The sequence below is a fragment of the Phyllobates terribilis genome, unplaced genomic scaffold, assembly GCF_046119375.1.
Source record: "Phyllobates terribilis strain yellow unplaced genomic scaffold, ASM4611937v1 Scaffold_175__1_contigs__length_3988992, whole genome shotgun sequence".
In the NCBI taxonomy this organism is placed as follows: domain Eukaryota; kingdom Metazoa; phylum Chordata; class Amphibia; order Anura; family Dendrobatidae; genus Phyllobates; species Phyllobates terribilis.
In genome coordinates, this window is record NW_027362935.1 from 3379049 (window position 1) to 3402845 (window position 23797).

At 45.8% G+C, this 23797-nt stretch overlaps 16 non-coding genes and 3 pseudogenes across 16 annotated transcripts; all 19 read left to right on the top strand.

Annotated features, from left to right (window-relative positions):
* The first annotated feature begins 127 nt into the window (after positions 1 to 127).
* Positions 128 to 309, top strand: LOC141212484 (U2 spliceosomal RNA). The gene has a single exon (XR_012282240.1). It is a non-coding gene; the product is annotated as a U2 spliceosomal RNA (small nuclear RNA).
* A 1115-nt stretch (positions 310 to 1424) lies between these two features.
* Positions 1425 to 1615, top strand: LOC141212574 (U2 spliceosomal RNA). Its single transcript, XR_012282299.1, has one exon. It is a non-coding gene; the product is annotated as a U2 spliceosomal RNA (small nuclear RNA).
* A 1115-nt stretch (positions 1616 to 2730) lies between these two features.
* LOC141212575 (U2 spliceosomal RNA) lies at positions 2731 to 2921 on the top strand. Its single transcript, XR_012282300.1, has one exon. It is a non-coding gene; the product is annotated as a U2 spliceosomal RNA (small nuclear RNA).
* Positions 2922 to 4036: 1115 nt separating this feature from the next.
* Positions 4037 to 4227, top strand: LOC141212576 (U2 spliceosomal RNA). Its single transcript, XR_012282301.1, has one exon. It is a non-coding gene; the product is annotated as a U2 spliceosomal RNA (small nuclear RNA).
* Positions 4228 to 5342: 1115 nt separating this feature from the next.
* On the top strand, positions 5343 to 5434 carry LOC141212534 (U2 spliceosomal RNA; annotated as a pseudogene).
* A 799-nt stretch (positions 5435 to 6233) lies between these two features.
* LOC141212508 (U2 spliceosomal RNA) lies at positions 6234 to 6417 on the top strand. Its single transcript, XR_012282258.1, has one exon. It is a non-coding gene; the product is annotated as a U2 spliceosomal RNA (small nuclear RNA).
* A 1115-nt stretch (positions 6418 to 7532) lies between these two features.
* Positions 7533 to 7723, top strand: LOC141212476 (U2 spliceosomal RNA). The gene has a single exon (XR_012282232.1). It is a non-coding gene; the product is annotated as a U2 spliceosomal RNA (small nuclear RNA).
* A 1115-nt stretch (positions 7724 to 8838) lies between these two features.
* LOC141212577 (U2 spliceosomal RNA) lies at positions 8839 to 9029 on the top strand. Its single transcript, XR_012282302.1, has one exon. It is a non-coding gene; the product is annotated as a U2 spliceosomal RNA (small nuclear RNA).
* Positions 9030 to 10144: 1115 nt separating this feature from the next.
* LOC141212535 (U2 spliceosomal RNA) lies at positions 10145 to 10236 on the top strand (annotated as a pseudogene).
* A 794-nt stretch (positions 10237 to 11030) lies between these two features.
* Positions 11031 to 11214, top strand: LOC141212514 (U2 spliceosomal RNA). Its single transcript, XR_012282262.1, has one exon. It is a non-coding gene; the product is annotated as a U2 spliceosomal RNA (small nuclear RNA).
* A 1115-nt stretch (positions 11215 to 12329) lies between these two features.
* LOC141212413 (U2 spliceosomal RNA) lies at positions 12330 to 12520 on the top strand. The gene has a single exon (XR_012282173.1). It is a non-coding gene; the product is annotated as a U2 spliceosomal RNA (small nuclear RNA).
* Positions 12521 to 13635: 1115 nt separating this feature from the next.
* Positions 13636 to 13826, top strand: LOC141212414 (U2 spliceosomal RNA). Its single transcript, XR_012282174.1, has one exon. It is a non-coding gene; the product is annotated as a U2 spliceosomal RNA (small nuclear RNA).
* Positions 13827 to 14941: 1115 nt separating this feature from the next.
* On the top strand, positions 14942 to 15132 carry LOC141212415 (U2 spliceosomal RNA). Its single transcript, XR_012282175.1, has one exon. It is a non-coding gene; the product is annotated as a U2 spliceosomal RNA (small nuclear RNA).
* Positions 15133 to 16247: 1115 nt separating this feature from the next.
* Positions 16248 to 16438, top strand: LOC141212468 (U2 spliceosomal RNA). Its single transcript, XR_012282225.1, has one exon. It is a non-coding gene; the product is annotated as a U2 spliceosomal RNA (small nuclear RNA).
* Positions 16439 to 17553: 1115 nt separating this feature from the next.
* Positions 17554 to 17645, top strand: LOC141212536 (U2 spliceosomal RNA; annotated as a pseudogene).
* Positions 17646 to 18439: 794 nt separating this feature from the next.
* Positions 18440 to 18622, top strand: LOC141212505 (U2 spliceosomal RNA). Its single transcript, XR_012282256.1, has one exon. It is a non-coding gene; the product is annotated as a U2 spliceosomal RNA (small nuclear RNA).
* A 1109-nt stretch (positions 18623 to 19731) lies between these two features.
* On the top strand, positions 19732 to 19922 carry LOC141212416 (U2 spliceosomal RNA). Its single transcript, XR_012282176.1, has one exon. It is a non-coding gene; the product is annotated as a U2 spliceosomal RNA (small nuclear RNA).
* A 1115-nt stretch (positions 19923 to 21037) lies between these two features.
* LOC141212417 (U2 spliceosomal RNA) lies at positions 21038 to 21228 on the top strand. The gene has a single exon (XR_012282177.1). It is a non-coding gene; the product is annotated as a U2 spliceosomal RNA (small nuclear RNA).
* A 1115-nt stretch (positions 21229 to 22343) lies between these two features.
* LOC141212469 (U2 spliceosomal RNA) lies at positions 22344 to 22534 on the top strand. The gene has a single exon (XR_012282226.1). It is a non-coding gene; the product is annotated as a U2 spliceosomal RNA (small nuclear RNA).
* The last annotated feature ends 1263 nt before the right edge of the window (positions 22535 to 23797 follow it).

Consider the following 23797-nt stretch of genomic DNA (forward strand, 5'->3'; position numbering starts at 1 on the left):
ACCCTCGCTGTGGCCTTCTGGCTCGGAGGGATGGGGATGGTTTATTGGGGACCCTCTCTTCCGAGAAGGGTCCACATGAATCCTCGCCTCGTGCGCTGTTTTGGTGTGACTTCGGTCACATTTTTCAGTGCCTTGGATGCAGCTTCAATCAAAAAATCTGTTCTTATCAGTTTAATATCTGATACGTCCCCTATCTGGGGACCATATATTAAATGGATTTTTAGAACAGGGAGATGGAAAAAGAGCTTGCTCTGTCCACTCCACGCATTGACCTGGTATTGCAGTATCTCCAGGACCGGTGCACCCCTTCTTTAATGCAGTTTCTAAAATCAGAAAGAATTGAATTCAATGTTTTTTGTTCATTTTGCTTGTTTGTCGGATTTTGGGATGGACTCTTTGGCTTTGCTTTTCTTCTCCTCATTGGATTTTTCATGTTCAAAGTTGCAGAAGCCAGATTACAAGCTCATTTTGGTTCAACTTCAGCAACTGTGCATTGCATTGCCATGTAATGTGATGCAATGCTATCTTTCTAGCTCTCCCTTTTTACTTCCTTTTGGATAAACAGACATATTAGGCAAGCATTTTGGAGCTTTCACCTAAATAACTACAGGTGGTGAGATAAGCTGCACAATATAATTGACCTTTCAGTATATTGTTGCACACACACCATCTATTTAGCAAATGCCCTTGTTATCAACAGCAGCCTTTTAAACTCACCTGAGCTAACAGGTATGTGCGCTGGTTACTCTGCTGCGCTTAAAATTTCTTTTTGGGTTTGCTACAATGCCTTTTCTGAAACGTTGTCTCCTTCTGCTGGAACACTGACTTCTTTCATTTAATGCCTGCAGACTATAAAAGAGAACCCAACCCAAAAAGTTTGGTTGATTAATCTGTGGCATTCTGTTAAACTGTTGCTTATGGCGGTCTCTGTGAGCTTCTCAGCGACATTCAGCCAGCCAGGTATCCTGCCTGCAGTAGATGGAATGTGGCAATGGAACGCTGGCTGCGCGTGTCATAATAGGCTCTGAGCCTTTATATACCTGTGCACAGCAGCAGCCACCTTCAGTCTGCTGCTGGACAGCCAGCAGCAGCAGCAGCAGGAGAGGTATGTAATCAGGAGCCCTCCTGCTAAGGGTAGACAGCTGCTCGTTCCACCCCACCCCCCGCCTTAATTGGTTCTCCTCCCTTCCAACGGTGTTGAGGCGGGTGGGAACAGCAGGGGGTGAAGGTGCTGTGTTTAAAGAGGTGGAGTTATGCAGATCTAAAACGCGTGGATTGCAGCAGCAGCAAGCCGAAAAGTGCAGGCATGTAAGGGATCTAGAGGTTGACAACATGTCTTCTTAACGGGAGTCCAGGAGCTCATCTCCACAAATGGACTTTTCAGGATCCTTGGGTGGCTCCGTAGTTTGAAACCAATTCTGGTTATCGCTTCTCGGCCTTTTGGCTAAGATCAAGTGTAGTATCTGTTCTTATCAGTTTAATATCTGATACGTCCCCTATCTGGGGACCATATATTAAATGGATTTTTAGAACAGGGAGATGGAAAAAGAGCTTGCTCTGTCCACTCCACGCATTGACCTGGTATTGCAGTATCTCCAGGACCGGTGCACCCCTTCTTTAATGCAGTTTCTAAAATCAGAAAGAATTGAATTCAATGTTTTTTGTTCATTTTGCTTGTTTGTCGGATTTTGGGATGGACTCTTTGGCTTTGCTTTTCTTCTCCTCATTGGATTTTTCATGTTCAAAGTTGCAGAAGCCAGATTACAAGCTCATTTTGGTTCAACTTCAGCAACTGTGCATTGCATTGCCATGTAATGTGATGCAATGCTATCTTTCTAGCTCTCCCTTTTTACTTCCTTTTGGATAAACAGACATATTAGGCAAGCATTTTGGAGCTTTCACCTAAATAACTACAGGTGGTGAGATAAGCTGCACAATATAATTGACCTTTCAGTATATTGTTGCACACACACCATCTATTTAGCAAATGCCCTTGTTATCAACAGCAGCCTTTTAAACTCACCTGAGCTAACAGGTATGTGCGCTGGTTACTCTGCTGCGCTTAAAATTTCTTTTTTGGTTTGCTACAATGCCTTTTCTGAAACGTTGTCTCCTTCTGCTGGAACACTGACTTCTTTCATTTAATGCCTGCAGACTATAAAAGAGAACCCAACCCAAAAAGTTTGGTTGATTAGTCTGTGGCATTCTGTTAAACTGTTGCTTATGGCGGTCTCTGTGAGCTTCTCAGCGACATTCAGCCAGCCAGGTATCCTGCCTGCAGTAGATGGAATGTGGCAATGGAACGCTGGCTGCGCGTGTCATAATAGGCTCTGAGCCTTTATATACCTGTGCACAGCAGCAGCCACCTTCAGTCTGCTGCTGGACAGCCAGCAGCAGCAGCAGCAGGAGAGGTATGTAATCAGGAGCCCTCCTGCTAAGGGTAGACAGCTGCTCGTTCCACCCCATCCCCCGCCTTAATTGGTTCTCCTCCCTTCCAACGGTGTTGAGGCGGGTGGGAACAGCAGGGGGTGAAGGTGCTGTGTTTAAAGAGGTGGAGTTATGCAGATCTAAAACGCGTGGATTGCAGCAGCAGCAAGCCGAAAAGTGCAGGCATGTAAGGGATCTAGAGGTTGACAACATGTCTTCTTAACGGGAGTCCAGGAGCTCATCTCCACAAATGGACTTTTCAGGATCCTTGGGTGGCTCCGTAGTTTGAAACCAATTCTGGTTATCGCTTCTCGGCCTTTTGGCTAAGATCAAGTGTAGTATCTGTTCTTATCAGTTTAATATCTGATACGTCCCCTATCTGGGGACCATATATTAAATGGATTTTTAGAACAGGGAGATGGAAAAAGAGCTTGCTCTGTCCACTCCACGCATTGACCTGGTATTGCAGTATCTCCAGGACCGGTGCACCCCTTCTTTAATGCAGTTTCTAAAATCAGAAAGAATTGAATTCAATGTTTTTTGTTCATTTTGCTTGTTTGTCGGATTTTGGGATGGACTCTTTGGCTTTGCTTTTCTTCTCCTCATTGGATTTTTCATGTTCAAAGTTGCAGAAGCCAGATTACAAGCTCATTTTGGTTCAACTTCAGCAACTGTGCATTGCATTGCCATGTAATGTGATGCAATGCTATCTTTCTAGCTCTCCCTTTTTACTTCCTTTTGGATAAACAGACATATTAGGCAAGCATTTTGGAGCTTTCACCTAAATAACTACAGGTGGTGAGATAAGCTGCACAATATAATTGACCTTTCAGTATATTGTTGCACACACACCATCTATTTAGCAAATGCCCTTGTTATCAACAGCAGCCTTTTAAACTCACCTGAGCTAACAGGTATGTGCGCTGGTTACTCTGCTGCGCTTAAAATTTCTTTTTGGGTTTGCTACAATGCCTTTTCTGAAACGTTGTCTCCTTCTGCTGGAACACTGACTTCTTTCATTTAATGCCTGCAGACTATAAAAGAGAACCCAACCCAAAAAGTTTGGTTGATTAATCTGTGGCATTCTGTTAAACTGTTGCTTATGGCGGTCTCTGTGAGCTTCTCAGCGACATTCAGCCAGCCAGGTATCCTGCCTGCAGTAGATGGAATGTGGCAATGGAACGCTGGCTGCGCGTGTCATAATAGGCTCTGAGCCTTTATATACCTGTGCACAGCAGCAGCCACCTTCAGTCTGCTGCTGGACAGCCAGCAGCAGCAGCAGCAGGAGAGGTATGTAATCAGGAGCCCTCCTGCTAAGGGTAGACAGCTGCTCGTTCCACCCCACCCCCCGCCTTAATTGGTTCTCCTCCCTTCCAACGGTGTTGAGGCGGGTGGGAACAGCAGGGGGTGAAGGTGCTGTGTTTAAAGAGGTGGAGTTATGCAGATCTAAAACGCGTGGATTGCAGCAGCAGCAAGCCGAAAAGTGCAGGCATGTAAGGGATCTAGAGGTTGACAACATGTCTTCTTAACGGGAGTCCAGGAGCTCATCTCCACAAATGGACTTTTCAGGATCCTTGGGTGGCTCCGTAGTTTGAAACCAATTCTGGTTATCGCTTCTCGGCCTTTTGGCTAAGATCAAGTGTAGTATCTGTTCTTATCAGTTTAATATCTGATACGTCCCCTATCTGGGGACCATATATTAAATGGATTTTTAGAACAGGGAGATGGAAAAAGAGCTTGCTCTGTCCACTCCACGCATTGACCTGGTATTGCAGTATCTCCAGGACCGGTGCACCCCTTCTTTAATGCAGTTTCTAAAATCAGAAAGAATTGAATTCAATGTTTTTTGTTCATTTTGCTTGTTTGTCGGATTTTGGGATGGACTCTTTGGCTTTGCTTTTCTTCTCCTCATTGGATTTTTCATGTTCAAAGTTGCAGAAGCCAGATTACAAGCTCATTTTGGTTCAACTTCAGCAACTGTGCATTGCATTGCCATGTAATGTGATGCAATGCTATCTTTCTAGCTCTCCCTTTTTACTTCCTTTTGGATAAACAGACATATTAGGCAAGCATTTTGGAGCTTTCACCTAAATAACTACAGGTGGTGAGATAAGCTGCACAATATAATTGACCTTTCAGTATATTGTTGCACACACACCATCTATTTAGCAAATGCCCTTGTTATCAACAGCAGCCTTTTAAACTCACCTGAGCTAACAGGTATGTGCGCTGGTTACTCTGCTGCGCTTAAAATTTCTTTTTTGGTTTGCTACAATGCCTTTTCTGAAACGTTGTCTCCTTCTGCTGGAACACTGACTTCTTTCATTTAATGCCTGCAGACTATAAAAGAGAACCCAACCCAAAAAGTTTGGTTGATTAGTCTGTGGCATTCTGTTAAACTGTTGCTTATGGCGGTCTCTGTGAGCTTCTCAGCGACATTCAGCCAGCCAGGTATCCTGCCTGCAGTAGATGGAATGTGGCAATGGAACGCTGGCTGCGCGTGTCATAATAGGCTCTGAGCCTTTATATACCTGTGCACAGCAGCAGCCACCTTCAGTCTGCTGCTGGACAGCCAGCAGCAGCAGCAGCAGGAGAGGTATGTAATCAGGAGCCCTCCTGCTAAGGGTAGACAGCTGCTCGTTCCACCCCACCCCCCGCCTTAATTGGTTCTCCTCCCTTCCAACGGTGTTGAGGCGGGTGGGAACAGCAGGGGGTGAAGGTGCTGTGTTTAAAGAGGTGGAGTTATGCAGATCTAAAACGCGTGGATTGCAGCAGCAGCAAGCCGAAAAGTGCAGGCATGTAAGGGATCTAGAGGTTGACAACATGTCTTCTTAACGGGAGTCCAGGAGCTCATCTCCACAAATGGACTTTTCAGGATCCTTGGGTGGCTCCGTAGTTTGAAACCAATTCTGGTTATCGCTTCTCGGCCTTTTGGCTAAGATCAAGTGTAGTATCTTTCGAAAAGGCGGTTTTGGATGTTGGCCGCCCTAGTAGATTGATACATTATGCACACTGGGGTTTAGGCGCTTGTTAGTACGCCAGGTGGCTAATATAGTCATCTGGTGGAAAGCATGGCCCCCCAGGATCGACGCCATTGGGCCGGGGAAGATCGAAAGCCCGAAGTGTGAAGTGCCCCAGGAGTGTTGACCCTGGGGTGCCTTAACTCACTGGGATTGGGAACCCCACTTGAGTTTATGGCACATTTGCACTAGCACTTCAATATTTCTTTCTTCACACACACCCTTATTCCGGGCCTTCTGGCCTTAGGATGGGGAATTTTTCAATTCCCGGTCGTAGGTCCGGGCAGTATTATACTGTGAAACCTTCACTATTTATTTAATTTTTTTTTGTCACTGTGTGTCCACTTTTTCACGTGTGTCCACGTCCTTACTAGGATTTTGTCGGGATGCGGTTCCCTTACGGGTTCCTCTCTTGACAGGTCTAGGGGGGGAGTGTGTGGCCATCAGGTTCCGCTCCCCCCTGAACCCCACTGGCTCTCCTCTTTCGGGAGGAGAGCGTTGTTGGCTCCCCTCTTCTGGGAGGGGAGCACAGTCTTTGGCTCCCAGTGCCTTGCTCGGGTGAGAACTCGGGCAGGTATTGGGGGTAAGATTGGGTCGCCTCTGGCTCCGGCTGGAGGTGGCTATTTGTCCCTGTTCCTCGCTGTGGCCTTCTGGCTCGGAGGGACGGGGAATGGTTTGGGGGACCCTTCTCCTTTTGGAGAGGGTTTCAAGAAGACCAGCATCCTAGTGCACTTTTTTTTGTGGCACTTGTCACTTTTTTAAGCGCACTCGGGTTTTGTACACGAATTCGGGCTTTCGATAAAAAAAAAAAAAAAAATCTGTTCTTATCAGTTTAATATCTGATACGTCCCCTATCTGGGGACCATATAATAAATGGATTTTTAGAACAGGGAGATGGAAAAAGAGCTTGCTCTGTCCACTCCACGCATTGACCTGGTATTGCAGTATCTCCAGGACCGGTGCACCCCTTCTTTAATGCAGTTTCTAAAATCAGAAAGAATTGAATTCAATGTTTTTTGTTCATTTTGCTTGTTTGTCGGATTTTGGGATGGACTCTTTGGCTTTGCTTTTCTTCTCCTCATTGGATTTTTCATGTTCAAAGTTGCAGAAGCCAGATTACAAGCTCATTTTGGTTCAACTTCAGCAACTGTGCATTGCATTGCCATGTAATGTGATGCAATGCTATCTTTCTAGCTCTCCCTTTTTACTTCCTTTTGGATAAACAGACATATTAGGCAAGCATTTTGGAGCTTTCACCTAAATAACTACAGGTGGTGAGATAAGCTGCACAATATAATTGACCTTTCAGTATATTGTTGCACACACACCATCTATTTAGCAAATGCCCTTGTTATCAACAGCAGCCTTTTAAACTCACCTGAGCTAACAGGTATGTGCGCTGGTTACTCTGCTGCGCTTAAAATTTCTTTTTTGGTTTGCTACAATGCCTTTTCTGAAACGTTGTCTCCTTCTGCTGGAACACTGACTTCTTTCATTTAATGCCTGCAGACTATAAAAGAGAACCCAACCCAAAAAGTTTGGTTGATTAGTCTGTGGCATTCTGTTAAACTGTTGCTTATGGCGGTCTCTGTGAGCTTCTCAGCGACATTCAGCCAGCCAGGTATCCTGCCTGCAGTAGATGGAATGTGGCAATGGAACGCTGGCTGCGCGTGTCATAATAGGCTCTGAGCCTTTATATACCTGTGCACAGCAGCAGCCACCTTCAGTCTGCTGCTGGACAGCCAGCAGCAGCAGCAGCAGGAGAGGTATGTAATCAGGAGCCCTCCTGCTAAGGGTAGACAGCTGCTCGTTCCACCCCACCCCCCGCCTTAATTGGTTCTCCTCCCTTCCAACGGTGTTGAGGCGGGTGGGAACAGCAGGGGGTGAAGGTGCTGTGTTTAAAGAGGTGGAGTTATGCAGATCTAAAACGCGTGGATTGCAGCAGCAGCAAGCCGAAAAGTGCAGGCATGTAAGGGATCTAGAGGTTGACAACATGTCTTCTTAACGGGAGTCCAGGAGCTCATCTCCACAAATGGACTTTTCAGGATCCTTGGGTGGCTCCGTAGTTTGAAACCAATTCTGGTTATCGCTTCTCAGCCTTTTGGCTAAGATCAAGTGTAGTATCTGTTCTTATCAGTTTAATATCTGATACGTCGCCTATCTGGGGACCATATATTAAATGGATTTTTAGAACAGGGAGATGGAAAAAGAGCTTGCTCTGTCCACTCCACGCATTGACCTGGTATTGCAGTATCTCCAGGACCGGTGCACCCCTTCTTTAATGCAGTTTCTAAAATCAGAAAGAATTGAATTCAATGATTTTTGTTCATTTTGCTTGTTTGTCGGATTTTGGGATGGTCTCTTTGGCTTTGCTTTTCTTCTCCTCATTGGATTTTTCATGTTCAAAGTTGCAGAAGCCAGATTACAAGCTCATTTTGGTTCAACTTCAGCAACTGTGCATTGCATTGCCATGTAATGTGATGCAATGCTATCTTTCTAGCTCTCCCTTTTTACTTCCTTTTGGATAAACAGACATATTAGGCAAGCATTTTGGAGCTTTCACCTAAATAACTACAGGTGGTGAGATAAGCTGCACAATATAATTGACCTTTCAGTATATTGTTGCACACACACCATCTATTTAGCAAATGCCCTTGTTATCAACAGCAGCCTTTTAAACTCACCTGAGCTAACAGGTATGTGCGCTGGTTACTCTGCTGCGCTTAAAATTTCTTTTTTGGTTTGCTACAATGCCTTTTCTGAAACGTTGTCTCCTTCTGCTGGAACACTGACTTCTTTCATTTAATGCCTGCAGACTATAAAAGAGAACCCAACCCAAAAAGTTTGGTTGATTAGTCTGTGGCATTCTGTTAAACTGTTGCTTATGGCGGTCTCTGTGAGCTTCTCAGCGACATTCAGCCAGCCAGGTATCCTGCCTGCAGTAGATGGAATGTGGCAATGGAACGCTGGCTGCGCGTGTCATAATAGGCTCTGAGCCTTTATATACCTGTGCACAGCAGCAGCCACCTTCAGTCTGCTGCTGGACAGCCAGCAGCAGCAGCAGCAGGAGAGGTATGTAATCAGGAGCCCTCCTGCTAAGGGTAGACAGCTGCTCGTTCCACCCCACCCCCCGCCTTAATTGGTTCTCCTCCCTTCCAACGGTGTTGAGGCGGGTGGGAACAGCAGGGGGTGAAGGTGCTGTGTTTAAAGAGGTGGAGTTATGCAGATCTAAAACGCGTGGATTGCAGCAGCAGCAAGCCGTAAAGTGCAGGCATGTAAGGGATCTAGAGGTTGACAACATGTCTTCTTAACGGGAGTCCAGGAGCTCATCTCCACAAATGGACTTTTCAGGATCCTTGGGTGGCTCCGTAGTTTGAAACCAATTCTGGTTATCGCTTCTCGGCCTTTTGGCTAAGATCAAGTGTAGTATCTGTTCTTATCAGTTTAATATCTGATACGTCCCCTATCTGGGGACCATATATTAAATGGATTTTTAGAACAGGGAGATGGAAAAAGAGCTTGCTCTGTCCACTCCACGCATTGACCTGGTATTGCAGTATCTCCAGGACCGGTGCACCCCTTCTTTAATGCAGTTTCTAAAATCAGAAAGAATTGAATTCAATGTTTTTTGTTCATTTTGCTTGTTTGTCGGATTTTGGGATGGACTCTTTGGCTTTGCTTTTCTTCTCCTCATTGGATTTTTCATGTTCAAAGTTGCAGAAGCCAGATTACAAGCTCATTTTGGTTCAACTTCAGCAACTGTGCATTGCATTGCCATGTAATGTGATGCAATGCTATCTTTCTAGCTCTCCCTTTTTACTTCCTTTTGGATAAACAGACATATTAGGCAAGCATTTTGGAGCTTTCACCTAAATAACTACAGGTGGTGAGATAAGCTGCACAATATAATTGACCTTTCAGTATATTGTTGCACACACACCATCTATTTAGCAAATGCCCTTGTTATCAACAGCAGCCTTTTAAACTCACCTGAGCTAACAGGTATGTGCGCTGGTTACTCTGCTGCGCTTAAAATTTCTTTTTTGGTTTGCTACAATGCCTTTTCTGAAACGTTGTCTCCTTCTGCTGGAACACTGACTTCTTTCATTTAATGCCTGCAGACTATAAAAGAGAACCCAACCCAAAAAGTTTGGTTGATTAGTCTGTGGCATTCTGTTAAACTGTTGCTTATGGCGGTCTCTGTGAGCTTCTCAGCGACATTCAGCCAGCCAGGTATCCTGCCTGCAGTAGATGGAATGTGGCAATGGAACGCTGGCTGCGCGTGTCATAATAGGCTCTGAGCCTTTATATACCTGTGCACAGCAGCAGCCACCTTCAGTCTGCTGCTGGACAGCCAGCAGCAGCAGCAGCAGGAGAGGTATGTAATCAGGAGCCCTCCTGCTAAGGGTAGACAGCTGCTCGTTCCACCCCACCCCCCGCCTTAATTGTTTCTCCTCCCTTCCAACGGTGTTGAGGCGGGTGGGAACAGCAGGGGGTGAAGGTGCTGTGTTTAAAGAGGTGGAGTTATGCAGATGTAAAACGCGTGGATTGCAGCAGCAGCAAGCCGAAAAGTGCAGGCATGTAAGGGATCTAGAGGTTGACAACATGTCTTCTTAACGGGAGTCCAGGAGCTCATCTCCACAAATGGACTTTTCAGGATCCTTGGGTGGCTCCGTAGTTTGAAACCAATTCTGGTTATCGCTTCTCGGCCTTTTGGCTAAGATCAAGTGTAGTATCTTTCGAAAAGGCGGTTTTGGATGTTGGCCGCCCTAGTAGATTGATACATTATGCACACTGGGGTTTAGGCGCTTGTTAGTACGCCAGGTGGCTAATATAGTCATCTGGTGGAAAGCATGGCCCCCCAGGATCGACGCCATTGGGCCGGGGAAGATCGAAAGCCCGAAGTGTGAAGTGCCCCAGGAGTGGTGACCCTGGGGTGCCTTAACTCACTGGGATTGGGAACCCCACTTGAGTTTATGGCACATTTGCACAAGCACTTCAAATTTTCTTTCTTCGCACACACCCTTATTCCGGGCCTTCTGGCCTTAGGATGGGGAATTTTTCAATTCCCGGTCGAAGGTCCGGGCAGTATTATACTGTGAAACCTTCACTATTTATTTAATTTCTTTGTCACTGTGTGTCCACTTATTCACGTGTGTCACGTCCTACTAGGATTTTGTCGGGATGCGGTTCCCTTACGGGTTCCTCTCTTGGCAGGTCTAGGGGGGGAGTGTGTGGCCATCAGGTTCCGCTCCCCCCTGAACCCCCCTGGCTCTCCTCTTTCGGGAGGAGAGCGTTGTTGGCTCCCCTCTTCCGGGAGGGGAGCACAGTCTTTGGCTCCCAGTGCCTTGCTCGGGTGAGAACTCGGGCAGGTGCTGGGGGTAAGATTGGGTCGCCTCTGGCTTCGGCTGGAGGTGGCTTTTTGTCCCTGTTCCTCGCTGTGGCCTTTTGGCTCGGAGGGACGGGGAATGGTTTGGGGGACCCTTCTCCTTTTGGAGAGGGTTTCAAGAAAACCAGCATCCTAGTGCACTTTTTTTGTGGCACTTGTCACTTTTTTAAGCGCACTCGGGTTTTGTACACGAATTCGGGCTTTCAAAAAAAAAAAAAAAAAAAATCTGTTCTTATCAGTTTAATATCTGATACGTCCCATATCTGGGGACCATATATTAAATGGATTTTTAGAACAGGGAGATGGAAAAAGAGCTTGCTCTGTCCACTCCACGCATTGACCTGGTATTGCAGTATCTCCAGGACCGGTGCACCCCTTCTTTAATGCAGTTTCTAAAATCAGAAAGAATTGAATTCAATGTTTTTTGTTCATTTTGCTTGTTTCTCGGATTTTGGGATGGACTCTTTGGCTTTGCTTTTCTTCTCCTCATTGGATTTTTCATGTTCAAAGTTGCAGAAGCCAGATTACAAGCTCATTTTGGTTCAACTTCAGCAACTGTGCATTGCATTGCCATGTAATGTGATGCAATGCTATCTTTCTAGCTCTCCCTTTTTACTTCCTTTTGGATAAACAGACATATTAGGCAAGCATTTTGGAGCTTTCACCTAAATAACTACAGGTGGTGAGATAAGCTGCACAATATAATTGACCTTTCAGTATATTGTTGCACACACACCATCTATTTAGCAAATGCCCTTGTTATCAACAGCAGCCTTTTAAACTCACCTGAGCTAACAGGTATGTGCGCTGGTTACTCTGCTGCGCTTAAAATTTCTTTTTTGGTTTGCTACAATGCCTTTTCTGAAACGTTGTCTCCTTCTGCTGGAACACTGACTTCTTTCATTTAATGCCTGCAGACTATAAAAGAGAACCCAACCCAAAAAGTTTGGTTGATTAGTCTGTGGCATTCTGTTAAACTGTTGCTTATGGCGGTCTCTGTGAGCTTCTCAGCGACATTCAGCCAGCCAGGTATCCTGCCTGCAGTAGATGGAATGTGGCAATGGAACGCTGGCTGCGCGTGTCATAATAGGCTCTGAGCCTTTATATACCTGTGCACAGCAGCAGCCACCTTCAGTCTGCTGCTGGACAGCCAGCAGCAGCAGCAGCAGGAGAGGTATGTAATCAGGAGCCCTCCTGCTAAGGGTAGACAGCTGCTCGTTCCACCCCACCCCCCGCCTTAATTGGTTCTCCTCCCTTCCAACGGTGTTGAGGCGGGTGGGAACAGCAGGGGGTGAAGGTGCTGTGTTTAAAGAGGTGGAGTTATGCAGATCTAAAACGCGTGGATTGCAGCAGCAGCAAGCCGAAAAGTGCAGGCATGTAAGGGATCTAGAGGTTGACAACATGTCTTCTTAACGGGAGTCCAGGAGCTCATCTCCACAAATGGACTTTTCAGGATCCTTGGGTGGCTCCGTAGTTTGAAACCAATTCTGGTTATCGCTTCTCGGCCTTTTGGCTAAGATCAAGTGTAGTATCTGTTCTTATCAGTTTAATATCTGATACGTCCCCTATCTGGGGACCATATATTAAATGGATTTTTAGAACAGGGAGATGGAAAAAGAGCTTGCTCTGTCCACTCCACGCATTGACCTGGTATTGCAGTATCTCCAGGACCGGTGCACCCCTTCTTTAATGCAGTTTCTAAAATCAGAAAGAATTGAATTCAATGATTTTTGTTCATTTTGCTTGTTTGTCGGATTTTGGGATGGTCTCTTTGGCTTTGCTTTTCTTCTCCTCATTGGATTTTTCATGTTCAAAGTTGCAGAAGCCAGATTACAAGCTCATTTTGGTTCAACTTCAGCAACTGTGCATTGCATTGCCATGTAATGTGATGCAATGCTATCTTTCTAGCTCTCCCTTTTTACTTCCTTTTGGATAAACAGACATATTAGGCAAGCATTTTGGAGCTTTCACCTAAATAACTACAGGTGGTGAGATAAGCTGCACAATATAATTGACCTTTCAGTATATTGTTGCACACACACCATCTATTTAGCAAATGCCCTTGTTATCAACAGCAGCCTTTTAAACTCACCTGAGCTAACAGGTATGTGCGCTGGTTACTCTGCTGCGCTTAAAATTTCTTTTTTGGTTTGCTACAATGCCTTTTCTGAAACGTTGTCTCCTTCTGCTGGAACACTGACTTCTTTCATTTAATGCCTGCAGACTATAAAAGAGAACCCAACCCAAAAAGTTTGGTTGATTAGTCTGTGGCATTCTGTTAAACTGTTGCTTATGGCGGTCTCTGTGAGCTTCTCAGCGACATTCAGCCAGCCAGGTATCCTGCCTGCAGTAGATGGAATGTGGCAATGGAACGCTGGCTGCGCGTGTCATAATAGGCTCTGAGCCTTTATATACCTGTGCACAGCAGCAGCCACCTTCAGTCTGCTGCTGGACAGCCAGCAGCAGCAGCAGCAGGAGAGGTATGTAATCAGGAGCCCTCCTGCTAAGGGTAGACAGCTGCTCGTTCCACCCCACCCCCCGCCTTAATTGGTTCTCCTCCCTTCCAACGGTGTTGAGGCGGGTGGGAACAGCAGGGGGTGAAGGTGCTGTGTTTAAAGAGGTGGAGTTATGCAGATCTAAAACGCGTGGATTGCAGCAGCAGCAAGCCGAAAAGTGCAGGCATGTAAGGGATCTAGAGGTTGACAACATGTCTTCTTAACGGTTGTCCAGGAGCTCATCTCCACAAATGGACTTTTCAGGATCCTTGGGTGGCTCCGTAGTTTGAAACCAATTCTGGTTATCGCTTCTCGGCCTTTTGGCTAAGATCAAGTGTAGTATCTGTTCTTATCAGTTTAATATCTGATACGTCCCCTATCTGGGGACCATATATTAAATGGATTTTTAGAACAGGGAGATGGAAAAAGAGCTTGCTCTGTCCACTCCACGCATTGACCTGGTATTGCAGTATCTCCAGGACCGGTGCACCCCTTCTTTAATGCAGTTTCTAAAATCAGAAAGAATTGAATTCAATGTTTTTTGTTCATTTTGCTTGTTTGTCGGATTTTGGGATGGACTCTTTGGCTTTGCTTTTCTTCTCCTCATTGGATTTTTCATGTTCAAAGTTGCAGAAGCCAGATTACAAGCTCATTTTGGTTCAACTTCAGCAACTGTGCATTGCATTGCCATGTAATGTGATGCAATGCTATCTTTCTAGCTCTCCCTTTTTACTTCCTTTTGGATAAACAGACATATTAGGCAAGCATTTTGGAGCTTTCACCTAAATAACTACAGGTGGTGAGATAAGCTGCACAATATAATTGACCTTTCAGTATATTGTTGCACACACACCATCTATTTAGCAAATGCCCTTGTTATCAACAGCAGCCTTTTAAACTCACCTGAGCTAACAGGTATGTGCGCTGGTTACTCTGCTGCGCTTAAAATTTCTTTTTTGGTTTGCTACAATGCCTTTTCTGAAACGTTGTCTCCTTCTGCTGGAACACTGACTTCTTTCATTTAATGCCTGCAGACTATAAAAGAGAACCCAACCCAAAAAGTTTGGTTGATTAGTCTGTGGCATTCTGTTAAACTGTTGCTTATGGCGGTCTCTGTGAGCTTCTCAGCGACATTCAGCCAGCCAGGTATCCTGCCTGCAGTAGATGGAATGTGGCAATGGAACGCTGGCTGCGCGTGTCATAATAGGCTCTGAGCCTTTATATACCTGTGCACAGCAGCAGCCACCTTCAGTCTGCTGCTGGACAGCCAGCAGCAGCAGCAGCAGGAGAGGTATGTAATCAGGAGCCCTCCTGCTAAGGGTAGACAGCTGCTCGTTCCACCCCACCCCCCGCCTTAATTGGTTCTCCTCCCTTCCAACGGTGTTGAGGCGGGTGGGAACAGCAGGGGGTGAAGGTGCTGTGTTTAAAGAGGTGGAGTTATGCAGATCTAAAACGCGTGGATTGCAGCAGCAGCAAGCCGAAAAGTGCAGGCATGTAAGGGATCTAGAGGTTGACAACATGTCTTCTTAACGGGAGTCCAGGAGCTCATCTCCACAAATGGACTTTTCAGGATCCTTGGGTGGCTCCGTAGTTTGAAACCAATTCTGGTTATCGCTTCTCGGCCTTTTGGCTAAGATCAAGTGTAGTATCTGTTCTTATCAGTTTAATATCTGATACGTCCCCTATCTGGGGACCATATATTAAATGGATTTTTAGAACAGGGAGATGGAAAAAGAGCTTGCTCTGTCCACTCCACGCATTGACCTGGTATTGCAGTATCTCCAGGACCGGTGCACCCCTTCTTTAATGCAGTTTCTAAAATCAGAAAGAATTGAATTCAATGTTTTTTGTTCATTTTGCTTGTTTCTCGGATTTTGGGATGGACTCTTTGGCTTTGCTTTTCTTCTCCTCATTGGATTTTTCATGTTCAAAGTTGCAGAAGCCAGATTACAAGCTCATTTTGGTTCAACTTCAGCAACTGTGCATTGCATTGCCATGTAATGTGATGCAATGCTATCTTTCTAGCTCTCCCTTTTTACTTCCTTTTGGATAAACAGACATATTAGGCAAGCATTTTGGAGCTTTCACCTAAATAACTACAGGTGGTGAGATAAGCTGCACAATATAATTGACCTTTCAGTATATTGTTGCACACACACCATCTATTTAGCAAATGCCCTTGTTATCAACAGCAGCCTTTTAAACTCACCTGAGCTAACAGGTATGTGCGCTGGTTACTCTGCTGCGCTTAAAATTTCTTTTTTGGTTTGCTACAATGCCTTTTCTGAAACGTTGTCTCCTTCTGCTGGAACACTGACTTCTTTCATTTAATGCCTGCAGACTATAAAAGAGAACCCAACCCAAAAAGTTTGGTTGATTAGTCTGTGGCATTCTGTTAAACTGTTGCTTATGGCGGTCTCTGTGAGCTTCTCAGCGACATTCAGCCAGCCAGGTATCCTGCCTGCAGTAGATGGAATGTGGCAATGGAACGCTGGCTGCGCGTGTCATAATAGGCTCTGAGCCTTGATATACCTGTGCACAGCAGCAGCCACCTTCAGTTTGCTGCTGGACAGCCAGCAGCAGCAGCAGCAGGAGAGGTATGTAATCAGGAGCCCTCCTGCTAAGGGTAGACAGCTGCTCGTTCCACCCCACCCCCCGCCTTAATTGGTTCTCCTCCCTTCCAACGGTGTTGAGGCGGGTGGGAACAGCAGGGGGTGAAGGTGCTGTGTTTAAAGAGGTGGAGTTATGCAGATCTAAAACGCGTGGATTGCAGCAGCAGCAAGCCGAAAAGTGCAGGCATGTAAGGGATCTAGAGGTTGACAACATGTCTTCTTAACGGGAGTCCAGGAGCTCATCTCCACAAATGGACTTTTCAGGATCCTTGGGTGGCTCCGTAGTTTGAAACCAATTCTGGTTATCGCTTCTCGGCCTTTTGGCTAAGATCAAGTGTAGTATCTGTTCTTATCAGTTTAATATCTGATACGTCCCCTATCTGGGGACCATATATTAAATGGATTTTTAGAACAGGGAAATGGAAAAAGAGCTTGCTCTGTCCACTCCACGCATTGACCTGGTATTGCAGTATCTCCAGGACCGGTGCACCCCTTCTTTAATGCAGTTTCTAAAATCAGAAAGAATTGAATTCAATGTTTTTTGTTCATTTTGCTTGTTTGTTGGATTTTGGGATGGACTCTTTGGCTTTGCTTTTCTTCTCCTCATTGGATTTTTCATGTTCAAAGTTGCAGAAGCCAGATTACAAGCTCATTTTGGTTCAACTTCAGCAACTGTGCATTGCATTGCCATGTAATGTGATGCAATGCTATCTTTCTAGCTCTCCCTTTTTACTTCCTTTTGGATAAACAGACATATTAGGCAAGCATTTTGGAGCTTTCACCTAAATAACTACAGGTGGTGAGATAAGCTGCACAATATAATTGACCTTTCAGTATATTGTTGCACACACACCATCTATTTAGCAAATGCCCTTGTTATCAACAGCAGCCTTTTAAACTCACCTGAGCTAACAGGTATGTGCGCTGGTTACTCTGCTGCGCTTAAAATTTCTTTTTTGGTTTGCTACAATGCCTTTTCTGAAACGTTGTCTCCTTCTGCTGGAACACTGACTTCTTTCATTTAATGCCTGCAGACTATAAAAGAGAACCCAACCCAAAAAGTTTGGTTGATTAGTCTGTGGCATTCTGTTAAACTGTTGCTTATGGCGGTCTCTGTGAGCTTCTCAGCGACATTCAGCCAGCCAGGTATCCTGCCTGCAGTAGATGGAATGTGGCAATGGAACGCTGGCTGCGCGTGTCATAATAGGCTCTGAGCCTTTATATACCTGTGCACAGCAGCAGCCACCTTCAGTCTGCTGCTGGACAGCCAGCAGCAGCAGCAGCAGGAGAGGTATGTAATCAGGAGCCCTCCTGCTAAGGGTAGACAGCTGCTCGTTCCACCCCACCCCCCGCCTTAATTGGTTCTCCTCCCTTCCAACGGTGTTGAGGCGGGTGGGAACAGCAGGGGGTGAAGGTGCTGTGTTTAAAGAGGTGGAGTTATGCAGATCTAAAACGCGTGGATTGCAGCAGCAGCAAGCCGAAAAGTGCAGGCATGTAAGGGATCTAGAGGTTGACAACATGTCTTCTTAACGGGAGTCCAGGAGCTCATCTCCACAAATGGACTTTTCAGGATCCTTGGGTGGCTCCGTAGTTTGAAACCAATTCTGGTTATCGCTTCTCGGCCTTTTGGCTAAGATCAAGTGTAGTATCTTTCGAAAAGGCGGTTTTGGATGTTGGCCGCCCTAGTAGATTGATACATTATGCACACTGGGGTTTAGGCGCTTGTTAGTACGCCAGGTGGCTAATATAGTCATCTGGTGGAAAGCATGGCCCCCCAGGATCGACGCCATTGGGCCGGGGAAGATCGAAAGCCCGAAGTGTGAAGTGCCCCAGGAGTGGTGACCCTGGGGTGCCTTAACTCACTGGGATTGGGAACCCCACTTGAGTTTATGGCACATTTGCACAAGCACTTCAAATTTTCTTTCTTCGCACACACCCTTATTCCGGGCCTTCTGGCCTTAGGATGGGGAATTTTTCAATTCCCGGTCGAAGGTCCGGGCAGTATTATACTGTGAAACCTTCACTATTTATTTAATTTCTTTGTCACTGTGTGTCCACTTATTCACGTGTGTCACGTCCTACTAGGATTTTGTCGGGATGCGGTTCCCTTACGGGTTCCTCTCTTGGCAGGTCTAGGGGGGGAGTGTGTGGCCATCAGGTTCCGCTCCCCCCTGAACCCCCCTGGCTCTCCTCTTTTGGGAGGAGAGCGTTGTTGGCTCCCCTCTTCCGGGAGGGGAGCACAGTCTTTGGCTCCCAGTGCCTTGCTCGGGTGAGAACTCGGGCAGGTGCTGGGGGTAAGATTGGGTCGCCTCTGGCTTCGGCTGGAGGTGGCTTTTTGTCCCTGTTCCTCGCTGTGGCCTTTTGGCTCGGAGGGACGGGGAATGGTTTGGGGGACCCTTCTCCTTTTGGAGAGGGTTTCAAGAAGACCAGCATCCTAGTGCACTTTTTTTGTGGCACTTGTCACTTTTTTAAGCGCACTCGGGTTTTGTACACGAATTCGGGCTTTCGATAAAAAAAAAAAAAAAATCTGTTCTTATCAGTTTAATATCTGATACGTCCTCTATCTGGGGACCATATATTAAATGGATTTTTAGAACAGGGAGATGGAAAAAGAGCTTGCTCTGTCCACTCCACGCATTGACCTGGTATTGCAGTATCTCCAGGACCGGTGCACCCCTTCTTTAATGCAGTTTCTAAAATCAGAAAGAATTGAATTCAATGTTTTTTGTTCATTTTGCTTGTTTGTCGGATTTTGGGATGGACTCTTTGGCTTTGCTTTTCTTCTCCTCATTGGATTTTTCATGTTCAAAGTTGCAGAAGCCAGATTACAAGCTCATTTTGGTTCAACTTCAGCAACTGTGCATTGCATTGCCATGTAATGTGATGCAATGCTATCTTTCTAGCTCTCCCTTTTTACTTCCTTTTGGATAAACAGACATATTAGGCAAGCATTTTGGAGCTTTCACCTAAATAACTACAGGTGGTGAGATAAGCTGCACAATATAATTGACCTTTCAGTATATTGTTGCACACACACCATCTATTTAGCAAATGCCCTTGTTATCAACAGCAGCCTTTTAAACTCACCTGAGCTAACAGGTATGTGCGCTGGTTACTCTGCTGCGCTTAAAATTTCTTTTTTGGTTTGCTACAATGCCTTTTCTGAAACGTTGTCTCCTTCTGCTGGAACACTGACTTCTTTCATTTAATGCCTGCAGACTATAAAAGAGAACCCAACCCAAAAAGTTTGGTTGATTAGTCTGTGGCATTCTGTTAAACTGTTGCTTATGGCGGTCTCTGTGAGCTTCTCAGCGACATTCAGCCAGCCAGGTATCCTGCCTGCAGTAGATGGAATGTGGCAATGGAACGCTGGCTGCGCGTGTCATAATAGGCTCTGAGCCTTTATATACCTGTGCACAGCAGCAGCCACCTTCAGTCTGCTGCTGGACAGCCAGCAGCAGCAGGAGAGGTATGTAATCAGGAGCCCTCCTGCTAAGGGTAGACAGCTGCTCGTTCCACCCCACCCCCCGCCTTAATTGGTTCTCCTCCCTTCCAACGGTGTTGAGGCGGGTGGGAACAGCAGGGGGTGAAGGTGCTGTGTTTAAAGAGGTGGAGTTATGCAGATCTAAAACGCGTGGATTGCAGCAGCAGCAAGCCGAAAAGTGCAGGCATGTAAGGGATCTAGAGGTTGACAACATGTCTTCTTAACGGGAGTCCAGGAGCTCATCTCCACAAATGGACTTTTCAGGATCCTTGGGTGGCTCCGTAGTTTGAAACCAATTCTGGTTATCGCTTCTCGGCCTTTTGGCTAAGATCAAGTGTAGTATCTGTTCTTATCAGTTTAATATCTGATACGTCCCCTATCTGGGGACCATATATTAAATGGATTTTTAGAACAGGGAGATGGAAAAAGAGCTTGCTCTGTCCACTCCACGCATTGACCTGGTATTGCAGTATCTCCAGGACCGGTGCACCCCTTCTTTAATGCAGTTTCTAAAATCAGAAAGAATTGAATTCAATGTTTTTTGTTCATTTTGCTTGTTTGTCGGATTTTGGGATGGACTCTTTGGCTTTGCTTTTCTTCTCCTCATTGGATTTTTCATGTTCAAAGTTGCAGAAGCCAGATTACAAGCTCATTTTGGTTCAACTTCAGCAACTGTGCATTGCATTGCCATGTAATGTGATGCAATGCTATCTTTCTAGCTCTCCCTTTTTACTTCCTTTTGGATAAACAGACATATTAGGCAAGCATTTTGGAGCTTTCACCTAAATAACTACAGGTGGTGAGATAAGCTGCACAATATAATTGACCTTTCAGTATATTGTTGCACACACACCATCTATTTAGCAAATGCCCTTGTTATCAACAGCAGCCTTTTAAACTCACCTGAGCTAACAGGTATGTGCGCTGGTTACTCTGCTGCGCTTAAAATTTCTTTTTTGGTTTGCTACAATGCCTTTTCTGAAACGTTGTCTCCTTCTGCTGGAACACTGACTTCTTTCATTTAATGCCTGCAGACTATAAAAGAGAACCCAACCCAAAAAGTTTGGTTGATTAGTCTGTGGCATTCTGTTAAACTGTTGCTTATGGCGGTCTCTGTGAGCTTCTCAGCGACATTCAGCCAGCCAGGTATCCTGCCTGCAGTAGATGGAATGTGGCAATGGAACGCTGGCTGCGCGTGTCATAATAGGCTCTGAGCCTTTATATACCTGTGCACAGCAGCAGCCACCTTCAGTCTGCTGCTGGACAGCCAGCAGCAGCAGCAGCAGGAGAGGTATGTAATCAGGAGCCCTCCTGCTAAGGGTAGACAGCTGCTCGTTCCACCCCACCCCCCGCCTTAATTGGTTCTCCTCCCTTCCAACGGTGTTGAGGCGGGTGGGAACAGCAGGGGGTGAAGGTGCTGTGTTTAAAGAGGTGGAGTTATGCAGATCTAAAACGCGTGGATTGCAGCAGCAGCAAGCCGAAAAGTGCAGGCATGTAAGGGATCTAGAGGTTGACAACATGTCTTCTTAACGGGAGTCCAGGAGCTCATCTCCACAAATGGACTTTTCAGGATCCTTGGGTGGCTCCGTAGTTTGAAACCAATTCTGGTTATCGCTTCTCGGCCTTTTGGCTAAGATCAAGTGTAGTATCTGTTCTTATCAGTTTAATATCTGATACGTCCCCTATCTGGGGACCATATATTAAATGGATTTTTAGAACAGGGAGATGGAAAAAGAGCTTGCTCTGTCCACTCCACGCATTGACCTGGTATTGCAGTATCTCCAGGACCGGTGCACCCCTTCTTTAATGCAGTTTCTAAAATCAGAAAGAATTGAATTCAATGTTTTTTGTTCATTTTGCTTGTTTCTCGGATTTTGGGATGGACTCTTTGGCTTTGCTTTTCTTCTCCTCATTGGATTTTTCATGTTCAAAGTTGCAGAAGCCAGATTACAAGCTCATTTTGGTTCAACTTCAGCAACTGTGCATTGCATTGCCATGTAATGTGATGCAATGCTATCTTTCTAGCTCTCCCTTTTTACTTCCTTTTGGATAAACAGACATATTAGGCAAGCATTTTGGAGCTTTCACCTAAATAACTACAGGTGGTGAGATAAGCTGCACAATATAATTGACCTTTCAGTATATTGTTGCACACACACCATCTATTTAGCAAATGCCCTTGTTATCAACAGCAGCCTTTTAAACTCACCTGAGCTAACAGGTATGTGCGCTGGTTACTCTGCTGCGCTTAAAATTTCTTTTTTGGTTTGCTACAATGCCTTTTCTGAAACGTTGTCTCCTTCTGCTGGAACACTGACTTCTTTCATTTAATGCCTGCAGACTATAAAAGAGAACCCAACCCAAAAAGTTTGGTTGATTAGTCTGTGGCATTCTGTTAAACTGTTGCTTATGGCGGTCTCTGTGAGCTTCTCAGCGACATTCAGCCAGCCAGGTATCCTGCCTGCAGTAGATGGAATGTGGCAATGGAACGCTGGCTGCGCGTGTCATAATAGGCTCTGAGCCTTGATATACCTGTGCACAGCAGCAGCCACCTTCAGTTTGCTGCTGGACAGCCAGCAGCAGCAGCAGCAGGAGAGGTATGTAATCAGGAGCCCTCCTGCTAAGGGTAGACAGCTGCTCGTTCCACCCCACCCCCCGCCTTAATTGGTTCTCCTCCCTTCCAACGGTGTTGAGGCGGGTGGGAACAGCAGGGGGTGAAGGTGCTGTGTTTAAAGAGGTGGAGTTATGCAGATCTAAAACGCGTGGATTGCAGCAGCAGCAAGCCGAAAAGTGCAGGCATGTAAGGGATCTAGAGGTTGACAACATGTCTTCTTAACGGGAGTCCAGGAGCTCATCTCCACAAATGGACTTTTCAGGATCCTTGGGTGGCTCCGTAGTTTGAAACCAATTCTGGTTATCGCTTCTCGGCCTTTTGGCTAAGATCAAGTGTAGTATCTGTTCTTATCAGTTTAATATCTGATACGTCCCCTATCTGGGGACCATATATTAAATGGATTTTTAGAACAGGGAAATGGAAAAAGAGCTTGCTCTGTCCACTCCACGCATTGACCTGGTATTGCAGTATCTCCAGGACCGGTGCACCCCTTCTTTAATGCAGTTTCTAAAATCAGAAAGAATTGAATTCAATGTTTTTTGTTCATTTTGCTTGTTTGTTGGATTTTGGGATGGACTCTTTGGCTTTGCTTTTCTTCTCCTCATTGGATTTTTCATGTTCAAAGTTGCAGAAGCCAGATTACAAGCTCATTTTGGTTCAACTTCAGCAACTGTGCATTGCATTGCCATGTAATGTGATGCAATGCTATCTTTCTAGCTCTCCCTTTTTACTTCCTTTTGGATAAACAGACATATTAGGCAAGCATTTTGGAGCTTTCACCTAAATAACTACAGGTGGTGAGATAAGCTGCACAATATAATTGACCTTTCAGTATATTGTTGCACACACACCATCTATTTAGCAAATGCCCTTGTTATCAACAGCAGCCTTTTAAACTCACCTGAGCTAACAGGTATGTGCGCTGGTTACTCTGCTGCGCTTAAAATTTCTTTTTTGGTTTGCTACAATGCCTTTTCTGAAACGTTGTCTCCTTCTGCTGGAACACTGACTTCTTTCATTTAATGCCTGCAGACTATAAAAGAGAACCCAACCCAAAAAGTTTGGTTGATTAGTCTGTGGCATTCTGTTAAACTGTTGCTTATGGCGGTCTCTGTGAGCTTCTCAGCGACATTCAGCCAGCCAGGTATCCTGCCTGCAGTAGATGGAATGTGGCAATGGAACGCTGGCTGCGCGTGTCATAATAGGCTCTGAGCCTTTATATACCTGTGCACAGCAGCAGCCACCTTCAGTCTGCTGCTGGACAGCCAGCAGCAGCAGCAGCAGGAGAGGTATGTAATCAGGAGCCCTCCTGCTAAGGGTAGACAGCTGCTCGTTCCACCCCACCCCCCGCCTTAATTGGTTCTCCTCCCTTCCAACGGTGTTGAGGCGGGTGGGAACAGCAGGGGGTGAAGGTGCTGTGTTTAAAGAGGTGGAGTTATGCAGATCTAAAACGCGTGGATTGCAGCAGCAGCAAGCCGAAAAGTGCAGGCATGTAAGGGATCTAGAGGTTGACAACATGTCTTCTTAACGGGAGTCCAGGAGCTCATCTCCACAAATGGACTTTTCAGGATCCTTGGGTGGCTCCGTAGTTTGAAACCAATTCTGGTTATCGCTTCTCGGCCTTTTGGCACGATCCTTGTGATTGGTGTCAGGAGGCAGGTTCGTGATCACTGGAATTCTTTCTCGGCCTTTTCCGATTGGAACTGCTGCTATTGGGAAGGAAGGAACGTGTTTCTCGTACCTTTCGGCGTGGAAG